This window comes from Lissotriton helveticus, chromosome 7 (assembly GCF_964261635.1).
Source record: "Lissotriton helveticus chromosome 7, aLisHel1.1, whole genome shotgun sequence".
Classification (NCBI taxonomy): Eukaryota; Metazoa; Chordata; class Amphibia; order Caudata; family Salamandridae; genus Lissotriton; species Lissotriton helveticus.
In genome coordinates this window covers 1,512,547,207-1,512,562,840 of record NC_136068.1, presented here as the reverse complement: position 1 = coordinate 1,512,562,840, position 15,634 = coordinate 1,512,547,207, and the positions used below count along the sequence as shown (strand labels likewise).

Genomic DNA, 15,634 nt, shown 5'->3' with positions numbered 1-15,634 from the left:
TACATAAAAAAGTGTGTAAATCAAATACAACTGAGTCAAAGTATGGTGTCATCTAGATTGCCTGGGGCCATCCCTGGTAGAATGAGGCTAATTCTGCTCTGTCCTGCCCTGTACATGCTCCCATTACAGAACCACTGCTGTGGTGAGCAGCCACGGGAGGGACAACACAGAAAATGGTTTAGATGTTACCTCCCACCGTGGGTAATAGCTTTGTGGGAGAAGGGGGAGAAGAGCGTGTCATAAACCGCAGGCCAACCCGTATTCTCTCATGCCCCGGTTAGAGGGAGAAAGATATATTCCAGCAGGCGCTTTCAATAGCTCTGCAGCAGAATTCAGTTTAAAACACCAGCACTCAAATGAGACGCACTGACAGTTCAGTCGTCAGACTGCATTGCTGATTGTGAAAGATAAAAAATACATTTTTAGTTCAAGAATGGCACTGCTTTCGCAGCAAAGGGGCAGTGGCACCAGTGGCAGTCAAGCAATCTCTAAGGCCCTGATTCGCTCTCATGAAGGAAGAATATTTAGCTCTCTTTCCTTTGACTGACTTGACCCAGGGTGGGTCAGGCCACCACTCAACTTCATGCATGCCTCCCCGGTTCAGTCATTCACTCATGTGGGGTGCTCTGGCTGGTCTGACATTAGCATGGCGTCATTTAGGATGTGAAACCTCATACGAAAACTGAACGGAGCTCTCGAGTTGCTTAAAGTCAGGTAAGACTTATTTTGAGGTAAGTGTTATTTTTCATTAAATTCTGAAGCTTATATTCCCCATTATAAATACAGAACTACAAACATCAGAATGCAAAGGGAAAACGTCAATAGGCAAGCTACTCACGCCAAACAAGAAATAGCTTAAGACAAGTCAGCCTTTGCTTATTGGTCCTTGTGATTTGACTTCTGAAATTTGTATTTTTATGTTTGACTCTCAATTCCCGAATGCAAATGAAAGCAACAATGGACAAGCTAATCGCACCCTTCATGGTGCAATTTAGGATTCCTCTGTATCCGCTTAAGTGTGAAACTGCACTTATTTGAATTTTCTTTTTAAAATATCCATGTTTAATTGATATTTCAAATAAGTGCATAACAATTCTAGATGAAAGTTAATGAAGTTCTGTACACGGTAGATGGGCAGATTTTCGACCTATCACACAGAAAGGAATAGAAAAATAGAGCAGGGCAGGCACCTGTGGTTGCAGTAGACTTAAGAAAATATTTCGACCTAACACATAGTATTTTTTTTCTCGGCTTAAGCACTGCCCAATCGCATTTCCCTGGGAAACCAAAACACAGATGCGAAGTGTCTGGCTGAACTCATGCAGATAGGATCTGCACATGTATATCCTGCATCTGCTCCTTGAGGTGGGCCTTTCTTCCATGACACCCAACACACTGTCCAGTATGGGCATTTGCACTCCAGTATGATGATTTTGGCCTGAGCACTGAGCTAATCAGGCACAGCACATATTAACACATAGTCCTGGCCGCTTGATATACCCCCATAAAAAAAATTTGTCCAGAGATTTTCATTTTTTATTTGTGTTTTCGAGAACTAATTTAGCTTGGGTCGACAATGCCAATCGGGGCCGAATTTTTTGGGAAAACATTTCTAAAAATGGCAATGTGTTGCAGTGATGATGTCATATCTCAGTAAACATGAGACCTATGTTTGGGGGGTCAAGTAGTTTTATAGAGACAGAAAATACCTCCTCAGAGCAAATGCTGTGTTTTAGCCATCATATTGGTAATTCATTTTAATATTGCTTTTGTTTCAAGTTTTCCATTGATTCAAATTCGTAAAAATGAGCAAAGCAGGTGGTAGCAGAGGAACTTTACCTCCTGGCAGAGTGTTGCTATTTACTTACCTTGGGCGTAGTTTGCGTATTAGCGCTATGCGTAGCTGCACAAAGTGCACTTCGCACTACGCACGCTACGCGTAGGTACGCGAACTGCGTAGTGGGGTAGGGAAATGCTGTTCGCACTGATTGCACAGTGCTGGATGCTTGTCCGCACTGTGCAATCATTGCAAACGGCATCTTGCACAGTGCAATCGGTCGTTTTCTGCCACTCGAGTAGATTTGTACTCGAGGGGCAGCTTTCTCAACTCGGACTGGTAGTTTCTCATCGCGAGCAGTCGCGAGCATACACGACCACTCGCAATGAGAAATCTGACCTCCCCGCGTTGAGAATCTCGCCGGGAGGTTTATTTTCTATGATTGGGATCGGCAACTTGATGTTGCTGATCACGAATGATGAAAAAGCCTCGCCGGGATGGTGATTTTGCTCGCTCGCGGTTGCCAACTTGACGTTGAGGACCGCGAGCAAGCAAAAAATGCCTGCTACGCTGCGCATTTTTACACTGTGCTACGTGCAATTCGCGTAGTAGTGCAAACTATGCACACTCCATGAGCCAAGCGTAGTACTATCCCCAGGGTTAATATTTACACAATCTGAGGACTCCTACAACAAAGAAATATGTGTCATCTAATCTAAAAGACAAGCTAACATCAACTGTGGCTGGACAGAAGAGAGTTTGAGATGCTACAGAAATGCGGCAAGACGAAGTCCACAAAAGATTGAGACTGATGGGTGAATAGGATGAAGTATTGAATCATTGTAACAACAAGTGCTACAAGTCGTATTTAATGGAAAAAAGCCTGGAAAAAAATCGTCAAAAAATTGCATAAACCAGTGAATCACAACTAGAATTTCAGTCTTCTATAGAAAGCGAAGACAGCCAAACCCAATTCCTATACACTTAGAAGATCGATGGCTACCCCTCATCCACATCCAACAACTGATCAGAAAGCAGAGGATCTTCAAAGTGTTATTAGTGGTTTAGCCAGAACAACGGTGAAAGGGATTGATGAAAGAACAAAGTACAGAATATCTGAGTCTCAAAGGGCAAACATGTTTTTATCTGCAGCTAGTTTCTTCTGAAATGAAGTTTTCAGCTGAGTAGCTGATCTAAACAGCAAGGTGAATGTATTTACAACAAATTTATATGCTCACCCGAACTGCATTCATGCATACATTCAAGAATATGAATGTACAATGAGCTCCAGCAGCAACGAAACTGCCAGCCTTCAGAAAAGTTTGCTCCCTTTGAAAAAGCAAATCACGTTTTAGAGCCACACTTGAGTGCTGGCAATAGCTTAACACTCAGTAAGATCGGAGAAATAATGGTCAACATCGATGAAACTTTATTGAGCCATAATAATGAAATTAAAATGTTCTGGTGAGAATGTACAATGACAGAATTTGATTTTGTCAGTCTAACAAAAAGAATGCCCAGTTACTTACCGGTAAAGTTCATTACTCCAAGTCTCCGACCTCCCTTTCACAGTCCTTACATCTCTGAGCACCAGCTCCTCCCTACAGCCTTAATCAAGCAAAATCAAAAATACTTAAACCTATCCCTTCCCTCTAGGCCACACCCACATCCTGTGGGATATAAATCCTCTGGCCTCACATCCAGGAATCTTGTAACCCAAAGCCAAAGAAGCTGAACACCGGGAGGGAAGAATGGGAACCAGGGCTGTGAAGGGTAGGTCGGAGACTTGGAGTAATGAACTTTACCTGTAAGTAACCGGGCATTACCTCCTTGTGCGACCTCCTCTTCAAAGTCCTTACATCTATGAGAGCATACTCAAGCAATGTCTGGCTTCATATATTACCAGTGTAGAAAACAGAAAATTAATACAAACGCCTCAAAGGCGCATAGAAGTAACACTGAACAGAACACAGTACAGCATCACCAAAACATGCAGAAACCTCACCGGCCACCAACAATGGGTAAATCGACAGAAAGATGTGTGGCAAACTCCAAGTGGAGGCCCTGTTCAGCCAAACCAAAAGGAACAACAAGTGAATCCACATCACAGACAGATGAGCATGAGACAGAGACACCTAAAGGCATGGCATACATCCAAACATTGCAGAAGAACCTCATCCACGGGATGAGGGTCAGGACAAAAAACAAGCAACATCAACTCCACCGAACACAGGAAAATGGAAGACACCAAAGGAAACAAAGGCACCGGCCCCAAAACCACCCCATCCAGACAGGGTGAGAGCAAAGGTTCCCTAAACAACAAAGAGGCCAACACACATATGTAGCATTAAGGAGCACATAGCTAGGAAGGCATTGGCTGTATTTCTGGATATGGAAAAGGCCTTTGACTCGGTGGAATGGCCTTTCATGCGTATGGTACTGCGCGCATGGGTCTAGGGCAGCCATTCCTACAGATGATAGGGGCGCTATATCACGGTCCGCTGGCTCGGCTCCGCATGGGAGACCTGGTCACAAGCTCTTTTCCCATCAGTAGAGGTACTAGGCAAGGGTGCCCTCTCTCGCCCCTCCTATATGCCTGAGTGGCTGAACCACTAGCGTGCGCACTGCGAGAATACCACGGAAATTAGGGAATAGGATTCCCGGGCTATAATATCATAGTGTCGATGTACGCAGACGACACTCTTCTGTATGTATGCGACCCTGATAACAACCTATCATCGGTGCTCAGGGAGGTGGTTCGTTTTGGGGCACTCTCTGGCTTGAGGGTCAACTGGACCAAATCGCTGGCCTTACCGATCAAGTAGCCAACACCAATGGAATACCCGATCCAGTGGACCACAGACTCGGTCCGATATCTGGGGATTCTGTTACACACAGATGCGGAAATCCTCTTTAGATCTAACTATGGTACTGCCGTCAGCAAGATAGAAGATGATGTGATTAACTGGTGTAAACTCACTTTGTCCTTAATGGGACGCATATCAATAATGAAAATGGTATGAATGAATGAATGAATGAATGAATACTTTATTGTTTGGTTACTCAAAACCATTACATTAAAAACCAGAATACAAAATTACAAAAGTTAAAACCAAGGAAGTGTGGGGAAGCAAGTCTGTATGGTAGCTCCCTAGGCGCTGATGGATACGGTGAATAGGGTTCATGGTACGACAGCCCAACATAGGTCTGCAAAGTCTCTATTCGTTTGAGCCCTGGTTGGCCATCAACTTGGACCGTGTCTGATGGATAAACTTTCCAAAAGAGGCCATCTGTTTTACCGTAGTCAGTGTATATAGTTGGTCGATCGCCTCCTTTGTGGTGCGAGACCCCGCATGTCTCAGGATTGGCCTGAGATAAAGACTGCGGGTCATGCGCAAAGCCGGGCAGCAAAATAGAAGGTGGGCCAGTGACTCTTGTTTGTACCTGCAGAGCCTACATTCCCGAGCTCCTGAGCCAGCCAGTCCAAAGGCATAAAGTTCTTTCAGGGGCAGCGGATGTAGTCTGTAGGCTAAAATCTTGTGAAGGGCTGCGCGGCCCACGGCCTGCGTAAGATGATTTTTGGGGTTGTGCACAGTATGCGGCAGGCATAGGGACTCGTGGAAGTCTCTTTTTGCCAGTGACTCCAAGTCCAGTTCCCGTGAGCGCGCGCATACTTGTTTTTTAATCACATTTTTGATGGCAGTGTAGTTGACGTGTTCGGGGTTCCAAGACTCGGTTGCAAGATTGAGAAGGTCCTTTGCCGCATTAAGCGTGGCCGACCAGGGATTCCTGGGTTCCCTGAAGATGCATTTCAGAACTGCCTTGAGTGTGTTCTCGTGTGCCGCTGTTGTTAAGAAGTAGTATTTACTTAAGGTGGCCATCTCTTCGAGATTTTGCTGGTTGAGCGAGAACTCTAGGCGGACAAGAGTGTTTCTGGTGCACCTTGGTAAACAGAACAGTCTCTTGTAAGCTCTGCAGTGAATTTTTTCTAGGTCATTGTTTAGTTTACCCGGGAATGCTTGTTGTGCGTAATTGAGAGCCGGCATTAGCTTAGCTTTAAGAACTCTTTGAATAGCCGTTGTAGACGGGCTATGTAAGGAGGCTTGCAGCTTGCAGAGGGCAATGTAAGTTGTAGGTGATGGTTTTCCCTTTGCCTTGTATTTTCTTTAAGTGGACGCTTGAGAGCCCCGACTCTTGAAAGCAGATGCCCAAGTAGGTGTATTGCTGTGTGCTTTCCAACGAGAGGTGACCAAGCCTCCATCTTACTGATTTTTTCTTTGGATAGTGTCCGAAGATGATTACTTTTGATTTGGATGGATTTGCTACCAGCCTGTTTTTGTTGTTATATGCAGCAAGTGCCGTCAGCGCCTTTTGTAGCCCGATTCTAGTGTGGTCCAGGAGTACCAAGCAGTCAGCATATTGCATAAATTGAATTTTGGTCCCTCCGATCTTTGGGGTTGCTAAGGCTGCCCCAGTCAAGGCCCTTTCCATGTCCGCTGTATATGGATTGAACAACAGTGGGGCTAAAACGCACCCTTGTTTTAGACCACGATCTGTATCAATCTTTTCGGATGCGGAGTCCCTCGAGAGTTTGATTCTCACCCACGTTTTTTGGTACAAAGACTGGATCGCTCTTAGCAGGGATGGGTTGATGTTCCATTGAGCCAGCTTTCTACACAGGATGGCACGATCTATACCATCAAACGCCGCCGAGTAGTCGATAAAGCAGGCGAATAGAGGGGGACTTTTGCGCGACCGCGCTTGTTGGACCAAGAAAGAAAGTGCGGTGATGTTATCAACTGTGGCAGACCCAGGTCTGAATCTGGTTCGGCAGAAAGGGAGAAGGCCTTCTTTACTCGTCCAGTCTGCAAGGTCCCTCAGGATGGAACTAGCATAGGCTTTTCCCTCAATGTCCAGGAGGGCAATCATGCGGTAGTTTGATGGTTCTGTTTTGGGGCCTTTCTTGTGGATTGGGTGTAAGAGCGAGCCTCTCCATGAGTCTGGTACATCCCCCATGAGCCAGCATTCAGCGTACAGGTGGGTCAGGTTTTCGGACCAGAATTCAATATTTGCTTTAAATAAGTGACCAGGAAGGCCGTTAGGGCCCGGGGCGCCGTTTTGCCTGATGTTTTTTAGGATTTTGGACACTAACAATTTTCCGGGCGGGGCCTTCTTTTCGGTGACGGAGCCTGGCGCATCGCCTGCTACGGGTGCATCATTTAGCTGGTTGACAGGTCCGTCTTCGTTGTACAGTGCTTTTACATGGGCAACCCAGATGGATGATTCGAGGGAGTTTTCTCTATGGTTTATCCCTCGTCCCAGATTGTTTAGGTTGCTCCAGAACTCTTGTGATTTTCCTGGACTCAGCAGATCGAAGATTTTCAACCATTGTGCTTCACAGTGGTCTCATTTGACGGCCCACACCTTTTTAGAATGGCTTTTTGTGGCTTCTTGTAATTGTATTTTATTTGAGCATGTGCCAATTTTGCGGAAGGCTTTTAGTTTTGTGTTCAATTGTTTAGCACTTGTTTTGATTAATTCATTACATCCATATGCAGTTGGAGGATGCCAGTGAGTTGTTCTGTCTGTGTCCCCACGAAGAGTCGCCGCCAGGGTCCCAGTTATGCTATTCCATGTTGCTATTGCGCCCATCTTCTGTTCACTCGGTGGCCAGCCTTTCCACGAGTTTGCCCAGTTATTAAATGAAGTAGTTGCAGTCTGTCCCCATTTAATTCTTCTGGGTAGCTTTATTAATTCTTCGCCGTCAGCTGCTCCAATGCATTCTAGCCTGTGGCGTCTATTCACTGTTAAATTCAGCGTGATGGTTAAGGCGGCATGGTCGCTGTCGCTGCGCGGATGAACTGAGAAGTTTGACATTAGGGGTTGCAGTTTATCGCATAAGATGATATAGTCAATCGTCGTTAGGTTTCTATACGTAGGACCAACAAAGGCCCCTGGGCTGTTCTTTAGATGAACTGAATGCGCTGTCGCCAGTTTGTAAGATTTTAATAAATCGTTCAGTGCATTGGTGGCCCCAGACCGATGCATTTGTGTGGTTAGCACCCCTATGTTGTGGATGTTAAAATCGCCAAGGATAACATAATACATTCTAATGACGGGAATTGGAGCAGTAAGGACTCTAGGTGATTTATTAGCGTGGGCAAGTTGGCTGTGGGCCCATGTGGATTGTGATAAATGTTAGTTAGTAAAATTGAAAAATTTCCGTTTATCGAATGGTGGGCTTTCAAGATGCCCGCCTGAAGGGTGTCCGGAAGATTGCTTATTTCCGCGAATTCCAGTTTCAGTGAGTGTTTTATGTAGACGCATATCCCCCCCGATGGTCTTCCAAGGATGTTAGTCTTTTTTGCTGGTTTACCATATTCTGCATATCCTCTTAGTGAAAGAGGGTGGATCAGCCAGGTTTCTTGTATACGGATTATGTCCGCCTCCGCGATGAATTTCACCGCGGTTTGATTTTGGAGCAACTTTTTGAGCCCTGCAACATTCCAGGTCATGATTTTCAAGCTGTTCAAAGACCGTTTTTTTTCTGAGGATTTCGGTTGCTCGTTGGTCGTACATTGATGGAGTTGGCCTAAGTCTTCAGGGCAATACCTGTTAGGAGCTGGAGTTTAATGCTAGCGGCAGCCAAGACCAATCTTTTCTCGCACACCCCTTTGTTACGCATATACGTTTGCCTTGACTCCGGTTGGTTGTTATTTTGATTGTGGTTCTGTTAATTGGGCCTGTGTTTATGCCGCCTTTGGACCCCTGAAGGATGGACGCTACATTTGGCACGTGAATAGCGGAGACGTGCGAGCGTGAGTGCCCTCCTGCTAGTTGTTCAGGACTTTCCGGCTGAAAGTACGAGGAATGAGTTTTTAGAATTAGGGGGTATTTTTGCACGGGCTTGTACTTTATTTTTATACCCCAGCTTTCCAATAGCATATGCTGACTTTTCAGTGCCTCGGCCATGTCCGAGCTCATAAAGGTTAGCTCCGTAGTTTCATTTTTCTCCTCCGAGTCTGGCGGCAGGAAAGAGATTGTCTCAATGTCTGTATTTTTTGTCCCTTCCAGCCCTGGGATGTTTGCGCAGAGTGTTAGAAGGTTGCTACGGTTGAGGATGTCCCACTTCCCCTGTGAGACATAGTTGGGGTACAGCATTATTTTCCGATCCTGGGGTTGTGTATAGTTTAGTTGGCAGGCTGAGTCCGCGTCCCTCCACTTTTTTGCCTGAGAGCCAATTAGTAGTGACTATACCGCACCAGATGGGTGGGCGTTTGCCTGCTTGTTTAGCCCTATTGTCTGCCGAGTGGCCACCGTGGGCGGTGAGCTAGGCGGGCCGTTGTTAGATGGCATGTTTTCGGCATGCTCAGGTTCTATGGAATCCGATGGCACTTGAGTCGCTCGGCGCATCGTGATTGTTGATTGAGCGGCGGGTTGGGAGTTTGTTGAGCATGAATCATAGTCGCTTGGAGGGGCATGGTTCACTTCCCCAATGCTTTGTCCTTGCGGGTTATTTGCATGGTTTTGCGTTAAAGCTGCTGGAGCTAGCTGGGGAGCTGCGAAGGAGACCAGCACCGTCAGATCTGTTGCTGTGTTGATTATGTGTGATCCTTTGAGGGTTGGCTCAATTGTTTCTAGTGACTTAATAGTTGCTGCCAATTGGGTCGTTTGCTGACTCTCGGTAAGGCCATGAGTCTGGTTGTCAGGCCGTAGCCGTAGCCATTCCCAGATGGATCTGCAAGCGTAAGATTTATTTTTATTCGCCTTGTTACATTATTTTCGTTTTTTCTTATTTTTCTAGATAGATTTTGGAATTCTGGGCTGGTCGGTGTAGTAGTGTACTGACGGTCTTGGTTTTTGTCTTGGTTCAGGGTGGCGTTTGTTCTGCTCACATTAATTGTTGCTGGAAGCGCCGCTCAGGCGATTTTTTCTCCTTTGTGAGTTTCTGTACTACAGTTTTGCGAATTTATTGAGCCTTGTGTTTTTGGAGAAACCTGGACAGGGTCCTGTGCGGTTAAGTTCTGGTTCTTACTAGCTTCTTTCTTGAGATCCTCTATTAATGTGGTCATGATGTATGGAAGTTTTTCAAGGCTGTGCAGGATTGGACTGCAGCTACTTGACTCTGGCTTGAAATGTGTGCTGTCCTGTGCTCTGCGGATCAGGGAATTCAGAAGATCCAGTTTGGAATCAATCCCAGGGATCAGATTTGCAACAGTTTGCAATATGTTAATCTGGGCGTCAAGCTTGTCTGCGTGCATTATTGCTGCGCCTGTCATTGAGATGAGTGTCTCGTTAATCAGTGATAGATGATATGTAATCGCTGGTGGCTTCTCCCCCCTGTCCGTGCGGCTTCTCACTGACATTGATGACTGAGCTGTTTTATCTTGTTCCGGGGTGCTCCATCTCGACAGGTTCAGGGACTGATTTTGAAGGGCGGCCGATGATTCTGGGGTTCCTCCTTCGTTGGTTGCATGAGAACTATTAAGCACGTCAGGCGTGTACACTCCGTTTACCAAGGCTCTTCTTTCATTTTCAGAGTGTGAGCTGGTAGGTGCGTCGGACGTGGATGCTCCGTTTGGGGTTGTGCACAATCCGGTAGTTGGTGGGTCAGGACTGTAGTTCTAATGTGATCGGACCTGGGTGCTGCCCTATCTAATGTCTCTAATTTGGGGGGTTTTCCACCGTGGAGCATAATTATTATTGGTGAAAGAGGTATACCTAATGCCCAGGTGGCTGTGGGGCTAGGGATCTGCCCGTCCTCCAGTGCTTTATTAGGCGGTGGGCAATTTGAATTCCTAAGTGGTTCGGCTGGGCTAGTTACTTTGGGGCACAGAAAGCTTCTTATATCTCTGTTTCCTGCGATCCCAATAGTGGTTTCTTTAGCACCAAGCCGAGGCGTCTGGGGAATTAACTTGAGTGGGCTACGGGTCTTCCCCGATGGAGCTACTGGGGTCAGGGCTGGGATCGATGTCAATGCTGGAAGCGCGATGGGTGGTCCTGGGGACGTCGGCGTTGCTCCCGTAGCTCCGGATGATCCTGAAGGTTCTCCCTTCCAATGCCCTAGCCCTGGGTACAAGCCCCCTGCTCCTGGGGGATAGAAAAGCTTCGCTTTCCGTCTCCTAGCTGATCTGTGGGGGCGAGGCTTTTCCTGTGAATGTAATAAGGTCGAGTTTCTGGTCCTCATGATTTGCCCAGTTTAAATTGTCTTTCCCGGTTCAGCCAGTGAACGCGCCTGCTGCGATGATAGTGTGGTGGGGGGCGGTGGGGGCGGTGGTGGGGCGGCCAAGGGCAGCGTATTCTCCTGCGGGGGAGTGGCCTGCAGCCTTGATGTAAAGGATAAGGTTGTCCCTGCCCTCACTGCACGCTGCCACTGTTCCTGCCGCTGTGCAGCTCCTGCTCAGTCCAGCATAAAGCCGCACGGGACCGCTGACTCTGTCCCAAAAAGCTGCCAAGAGTATTGGAGCTCTAGTTTTGCTGCGTATGCCCCCCCCCCAGTCCCGGCCAGTATCAAGCTCCACGCCTTGCTGCCTTGCTGCTTTGGCGTTGACTCACCGGCTCGCAAGTCCTCCTGTTTCCTCCTGTTTCCTGGCTCTGGCTCCTGATTCCAGGCTCTCCCTTGGGTTTATCGGTTTATCAGCTCTCAGTTCTTGACGCTTAACTTCTCGGTGGTGGAGCTGATGGAGGGGCCAAGCACAACAGCTCCCCCCTCCTGCTCCTGCTACTGCTGCTGCAGCGGTGTTGTTATCACAGCGCTTGGGTCGCAGCGCTCACACCCGCCTGCAGCTCCTCACTCGCGGCGTAGCCAGTTGGCTGTGCTGCTATGCTGCGGCTTCAGCTTCGGCGGCCCAGAGGGTGGGCAAAAGGGCAAAAACAGGCTGGCAGACAGGGTGGGCTGGGCACCTGTCCTGCCCAGCTCTGGTTACTCGACAATGCCCCAAATGCACCACTCCGCTCGCGGCTGCACCAGAAGGGGGACAAGTGCTACATAGGCGGAGGCAGGCCACTCTTCACTTGCTCTACACCGCCGCTCACCACTGGTCGCGGCTGCCGCGGCTCCTCCCGCAGCACCTCACAGCTCCTCACGTCTTGCGACTCCGGGCCCGGCTGCGGCTACGGTGGGTGGTACCGTGGCTCGCGGCTCCACCTGACTCCACCTGCGGCTTCCTTGCTGCCGCTCACCGCCACTCACCACTCGTGGCTCCGGCTCTGCGTTACGGCTGCAGCTGTGGCTAAGGTGGCATCTGCATCGCGGCTCTTCTGCTCCTCCGTTCCCCGGCTCCCCGGCCCGCGGCACACCTCCGTTCAGCTCGCAGCTCTCGGATCGCGGGTCTCGTGACTTACTCGTGACTGAGTGAAAATGGTAGTGCTCCCCAGATTTTTGTTTCTGTTCATGACCATTCCAATGGTTCTCCCCAAATCGTTCTTTGCACGGCTGCAGCAGCAGATGACCAAGCTAACTTGGGCGGGCGGACAACCACGTGTCCGGTGGGCGATACTCACTATGCCATATTCAATAGGGGGGCTTGGAGCCCCGGATCTGGAGGCATACTACCGCGTAGCTCAGGCATCACATCTACACACTTGGCTGCATGGTGACCGGAACATACCACATGTCCGCATGGAGACTCTCTTCGCAAGCCCTAACTCACTCCACCACACGATCTTCCAACCGCTTGATCACAGAACAGGCCTATTGGACTCTGTAACAGCCACGAATCATGCATGGCATAGCCTATTACAGATGCAAAACGGCGTGCTGCTATATTCGCCGGAGATGCCAATAGACTGGGCCAGATGGTTGCCCCCGCTCAAGGAGAGGGGGGTAATTACTGCCTTACAGAAAATGAACATAAAAATGGCGGGTGATCTATTCTCTGATGGGGTTGCAAAGACATGGGAACAAGCACTGGGAACCTGTGACACACCCCCACTCCTGACACGATTTCAGTTCCACAGGGTGCGCCGCGCTCTCGGTGCCTTGCTGGGCGGGGACATGGCAGAGCCCCCTGAAGTTCCTGAGCTCACATATGTCCTTAAAACTGCTTCACCCCGGAAACTGCTGTCCAATCTATACAAACTAACACAAGTGGGCAAATGACACACATACACTAAGGCGCGATTAGCATGGCAGACTGACTTAGATACTGTACTAGACGATGACACATGGCGATATTGTTGCACTAACACTAAGAAAGTATCACTCAATGGCTGACATCAACTGGTTCACTTCAAATTCCTAAATCGGGTGTACTACACCCCAGCTAGACTCTGCAGGTATGGCTTGAGGGATTCTGCTCAGTGTGAGAGGTGCGGTACCCCAGATGCGGACTTCCTACACCTCGCCTGGCAGTGCCCTGGCGTCTGGGACTTTTGGGAAAAAATATTTGCTGATATTAGCGAGCTAACAGAGGTTGCCATCACACCTGACCCCCTTGTGGCCCTATTAGGATACACTAAGAAGCTGCCGAGAGCGATCAGACGTCTGGTAGACATGGGCTTGCTTGTGGCCATCCCGGGTGCTGGCTTGTTGCTGGATGAGAGGCCTGTTGCCAACTCCTAAGCGCTGGGCGCACGACATGCTCTACTGCTGCACTCAATCTGAAAATTATAGTGAGCTACAGCCCCCCGCTAGCAGACCTAAAAACTTCTGGGGCCTGTACCAAACTTACTTGGCGAACAGAGGGGGAACCGACGGGGCCCCACAGTGATAGTGTATGGTGTGTTATAAAGACGGATGTGACTGGGCTGGAATTCAAAGTATTTCCTTTGGTGTTGCTGTTACGACCTGTGCAGAACGTCCCTTCACAGAAGTATGATCTGCAAATATGGTGAAGCGCTGCCTGCCCTGCTATGGGTTGTTGGCTAAATGGCTGTGTATACACTTATTAGAAGGATGCAAGGATACCGCACATGCAAAGGAAGTCAGCAATGTCAGATCGGGGGGAGGGGGGATTCTGAGCGGGATTGTTGTTTTATATTGATGTTCTCAATGCATACACAATAAAGAAATTTAGTAAAAAGGCAACCACCCATTTGGTAATCCTGCTGGAGACGGAATCAATCTCCATTTTTGAAAATATTTCACTCAGATGCTTGTGGTCAGTTCTGATTCTGAATATGTCCCCCATAAAAACGTGAATTTCTTTATGGCCCAGAAAACAGCTAAAGCCTCACACTCGATAAGTGAGTAGCGTATCTCAGCAACTTTCAACCCACACGACGCAAATATGACAGTTAACAAACCATCATCACCCTGCTGTTGAAGTACTGCTCCTAAACCTTTAAGACTAGCATATGTGGAAACATAAGATACTTTACAAGGATCAAAACTCTTGAGGCACGGAGCAGAATTGAGACTTTTTTTTAATATTGAATTCATGTTCACACACAGCATTCCATACAAATTCAATTTCCTTTTTGAGTAGCAGTCTGATATTGGCACTTTGTACCACAAAATTCTCTATGAATTTATTGCAGTATTCTATCATGCCAAAAAATGTCATCAACTCTTCTCTCGATCTAGGTGCACACATGTGAGTGATGGTATCTACTAGATCAGGTTTGGGTAAGACTCCATCACCTGAAATAGAGTAACCCAAATAGATAATGGTAGAGACACCAAAATGACACTTTTCAGCCTTAATAGTCAAACTCGCTTCATCCAGCTTTCTTAATACCTAAAACAGACGATGACTATGTTCTTCATCATCCTTACCAAAAACAAGAATGTCATCCTGGTACACACACACTCCTTTGCAACCCTTAAGAATCTTTTCCATAACGCTTTGAAAAATAGATGCCGCCGACACAAGGTCAAACGGCATCCTCACAAACCTGAAGGTCCCAAAAGGAGTTACGAAGGCTGTGAGATCTCTCAAGGCTTCATCCATAGAATCTGATGGTATGCTGAGGTGAGATCAATTGTGCTAAACACCTTAGCACCTTACAGCAAAACCAACAGTTCCACAATATTGGGTAGTGGATAATGATCTACTATGACACTTTTATTAAGTTATCTCAAATCCACACAGAGACGAAGACTTCCATTGGATTTTCGAGCTGTGACTACCGGAGCAAGCCACTCAGTACTCTCACCCGCCTCTAATATGCCTTCATCCTTAAGTTTTTGCAATTCTTTTTCCATTTCTTCGCTGACAGCTAAAGGTACATTCCTTACTTTCGAACACGAAGGTTGAGCACCAGCTCGCAAGTGTATTTCAAGTTTAAAATCCTTAAGACAACTAAGTCCTTCCCTGAAAACATTAGGAAATGTGTGTTTTATGGTATCTGCAAAGTCAGTTCTGCGAGAAGCGGAGTATTGAACAACATTATTCCTATCTTGTGACTTTCACTTCTGTGGTCGAGAATTACACCCAAATCATCTTGGGGAAACCAACTAATAATGTTGTCACCCTTCTCAGAAACATATATTTTGCCAGATGCATAACGCTGCTCATACTCAATGAGACAAGTGAAATGACCCCAGATAGGTATGGTTCGCCACCATATACTAGCGGCTTAATGTCAGGTCTATACAATGTAACCTTGTTGGCAAACTTGATAAAAAAGAAAGATTTGGAGATTATAGTCATTTTAGCTACAGAGTCAAACAGGACTTTAGTAGGTTCTTCTTCCACAACAAGTGTCAATAGGGCATGATTTAGTCTTATTCCCCAAATCATCAACTTGAACAACAATTTGCCCACAAAGTCTTCTTCTGAAATATCCTAAGCATCAACACATTTCACTTAAGTAGAAGAGGTTACTCTAGACTTACACACACTGGCAAAGTGTTCTTTTGCACTTAGAACAAACAGGTTCCAAGGCAGGACAATTCTAATCATTTGCTAAATG

The 15,634-nt window shown here is 47.2% G+C and overlaps 1 protein-coding gene across 1 annotated transcript in view; it reads left to right on the top strand.

Annotated features, from left to right (window-relative positions):
* Positions 1–15,634, top strand: part of LOC144770436 (uncharacterized) — a 983,924-nt gene that overhangs the window by 956,476 nt on the left and 11,814 nt on the right. The window lies entirely within an intron of this gene.